General features: G+C 38.9%; 1 pseudogene; it reads right to left on the bottom strand.

Annotated features, from left to right (window-relative positions):
- Window positions 1-1,546: 1,546 nt before the first annotated feature.
- On the bottom strand, window positions 1,547-2,607 carry LOC136122025 (heterogeneous nuclear ribonucleoproteins A2/B1 pseudogene; annotated as a pseudogene).
- Window positions 2,608-3,670: the final 1,063 nt, after the last annotated feature.

Genomic DNA, 3,670 nt, shown 5'->3' with positions numbered 1-3,670 from the left:
TGAAGATACATGTTAATAGATTTGCAAATATTAAGACACCCTTACGTTTTAAGAATGAATCTCACTTGGTCATAATGTATTATTTTCCTATATAACTGTTCAATTCCGTTTGCTAATATTCTATTTAGCATATTTACATCAATGTTCACAAGGAATATTTGGGGGGTTTTTTTTGTCTTGTTTTGTTTTCTGCTACCATCAGATTCAGGAACTAATGTTATATTTGTCTCATGAAGTAATTTGAAAGTTTCTGTTCACTTCTGAAGCTCCAGAAAAATTTATATAGCATTAGGATCATCTAGATGTTAACCATTTCATACAATGCCCCGTTGGAAACACCTAGATGGGGTACTTTTTGTTGGGGGAATATTTTTTTTTTGATCTTTCACTATTCTCCTGTGAAACTAGTCTATTTCACCTCTTTCTGCAATGGAATTATTTTTACTTAATTGAACGTTCCTAGGAAACTTTATCTCTTACCTAAGTTTACAATGTATCTGCATAGAGTTACACAAAGTATTCTGCTATGACTTTTATTATTTCTCTGTCTCTCTAGCTAATTTTTCTTGTAGTTACTTATTTTGTATATATGTGATTTATTGCTTTCTTTCTTTATTAGGTTACATGTCTATTTTTGTTAACTTTTTAAAAAATAACTTTTTGTTTTGTTTTGTTTTTTTACCACAATAGCAAATAATCAAACTATAATATGGACTAAGGAACTGAATAGACATTTATCCAAAAAAGACATACAAATGACCAATAGGTACATGACAAGTTACTCAACATTACAAAAGATGTAAGGTACAGGATGACCAAAATTAGCACAGCTGTAGGATGTATATCAAAGGCAGTTAAGGCAGTAAATCCTACAAATATTCATCGCAAGAAGAAAAACTTTTTTCTGGTAATCATTTCATAATGTATGTAAGTCATATCACTACCCTGCAAACTCTGATATCATTAAACAAGAAAAATATTTAAAAGGTAAAAACTAAAAGTGCAAGATTATCAAAGAGGACAAACTACTACTGTTTTACCTTTAGAATTATTTTATTAAATCTTAAAGGTACAACAGTTTCTTAACTCTACACATGAACTAATTTTCTTTAGAAGAATGATGTTATGTCTCATTACACCATGATTCTAGCTAACAGTGTTACAAAATTTTGAGAAAAATCTTGAAAAAGGATTCAAATATCATCCAAAACTTTGAAATTTAACATTATCAAAGGGGATGCTTCCACATTCTTACAGAGACCACTGGAGAGACAATAATTCAAAAGCTAAGAAACGATCTCAAAAGCATTTTTTCATACAGTCTTTCCTTCACAGAAAGGTATTGTTCTTACATAATCGAGTCAACTCACAAAATGGCTCTCTGTACCTGCTCTGGTGTCTTCTGCCATATCACTGCATATTTATGCATGACTGAGGTAACAGTTTCCTGAACACTGTTATTTCGATAACATAAAGCTCTTCTGTTACCTCTGGGCTCTCAATGTCTGTTTATACAGTCAAGCCCATGGCAAATAGAAGCTCAGTATCAGCTGGTCTCTGCATAACGCCCACGTCTTCCACCGCCTCCTGGACCATAGTTTCCTCCACCGTATGATCCTCCCACGTTCCTGCTATACCACTCAGTTTTCCACTCTTCAGTAAATCGTACTTAGAAGGTTTCTGCTTATAATTTCCCAAATCATTGTAATTATGACTTCCATAATTTCTTCATTCATAGCTGTCAAAACCACCTCTGGAGGCCCCATGCAGGTCGCCATATCGAGATCCTCTACCACCATATCCTCCTCATCCTCCTCCATAACCAGGGCTAACCCCCAAATTGCCACCTCCAGATCCTCCTCCACACCCATGATAGCCATCCCCAAATGTATGTCCTCTTCCGTATCCATCAGCTCCTCCTCCAAGTTTCCTTCCTCATCCTGGTCCTGCTCCAACATTTCCACCACCACCAGGAGAGTCTCCAAAACCGACGTTGCCTCCTCTTGCACCTCTAGAACTTTGGACTCCCTGCATTTTAGGTTGAGACAAGGCCTTTCTTACTTCTGCATGATGACCATTGATGCTATGGTCTTTGCAACACAAGCTTATCCATGGGATCATGGTCACTAAAACTAACAAATCCAAAGCCTCTTTTCTTTCCAGGCTCCCTATCGGTAATTATCTCAATGGCACTGATTTTTCCATATTTCTCAAAGTAATCTCTAAGATGATGCTCTTCAGTATCTTCTTCAATTCCACCAACAAACAGCTTCTTCATGGTGACAAGAGTCCCCAGCTTTCCATAGTCCTCTCTTGGGACAGCACGTTTGGGTGCAACTGTTTTCCCATCAATGGAATGAGGTCTGGCAGCCATAGCAATATCTACCTCAGCCATGGATGAAAACGTGACAAAACCAAATCTTCCTAGTTTTGGGCTGGCAGGATGCCTTATTAACACACAGTCTATAAGGTTTCCCCGTGGCTTGTAGTAGTTCCTCAGACTTTCTTCCATGGATTCAGAGCTTAAGCCACCAATAAAGAGTTTACAGAATTTTCCTTTTCTTTCTTATTCCTCTCCAAAGGAACAGATGTTGAAGTTTTCTTCATCGCAGGCTTACTCGCTTGAGCCATTTTCCCGAAGCTGAGGGGGATGAGGGAGATCTCCAAAGACTAACGTGAACCGGAGGGTCCCGACCCCGCGGTGAGAACCGAACCTCCGCTGCTCCAGCAACAACACCTGTAGGAGCACCTCCACCGGGGATCTGGTGATGCTGCTACTGCTCTGGAGCCGCTGCCGCCCTTGAACCAATCTTGAGCAACTTTCAGTTTTTCTGCAAAATGTCGTTTTGAACCGAGTGACCTTTCCTGATCCAGTAATCAAACTTCTTATTACATTTCCTCTACATTGATTTTTTTCTGAACTTTTAATTTTCTCTGCATTGTTGTTATCTACTTTTTAAAATAAATTTATTTATTTATTTTTGGCTACGTTGGGTCTTCGTTTCTGTGCGTGGGCTTTCTCCAGTTGTGGCGAGCGGGGGCCATTCTTCGTCATGGCGTGTAGGCCTCTCCCATTGCAGAGCACAGGCTCCAGATGCGCAGGCTCAGTAGTTGTGGCTCACGGGCCCAGCCGCTCCGCGGCATGTGGGATCCTCCCAGACCAGGGCACGAACCCGTGTCCCCTGCACTGGCAGGTGGATTCTTAACCACTGCACCACCAGGGAAGCCCCTGTTATCTATTTTTGATACAGTTTTCCTTACTAAATTGGATATTCAATGAAGAGATCACTAATGTGGACTTTAAAATTTTATACCAAAATACTTACCTATTGTTTTGCCCTTACAATGAGTTCAGATATCTTTTTTGAAAGAAACTATTCAGACTACAAAAAGGATTTTTCTTTTTTGTTGTTTTGTTTTTGTTTGTGTTTTTATACAGCAAGTTCTTATTAGTCATCAATTTTATACACATCAGTGTATACATGTCAATCCCGATCGCCCAATTCAACACACCACAATCCCCACCCCCACCAACCCCTGCGGTTTTCCCCATTTGGTGTCCATACGTTTGTTCTCTACATCTGGATCTCAACTTCTGCCCTGCAAACCAGCTCATCTGTAACTTTTTAAAAAATAACTTTTTGGATTTAACATTATTTTAAAATTTTTA

The sequence above is a fragment of the Phocoena phocoena genome, chromosome 4, assembly GCF_963924675.1.
Source record: "Phocoena phocoena chromosome 4, mPhoPho1.1, whole genome shotgun sequence".
Lineage (NCBI taxonomy): Eukaryota > Metazoa > Chordata > Mammalia > Artiodactyla > Phocoenidae > Phocoena > Phocoena phocoena.
This window is presented reverse-complemented; position numbering and strand designations above follow the sequence as displayed.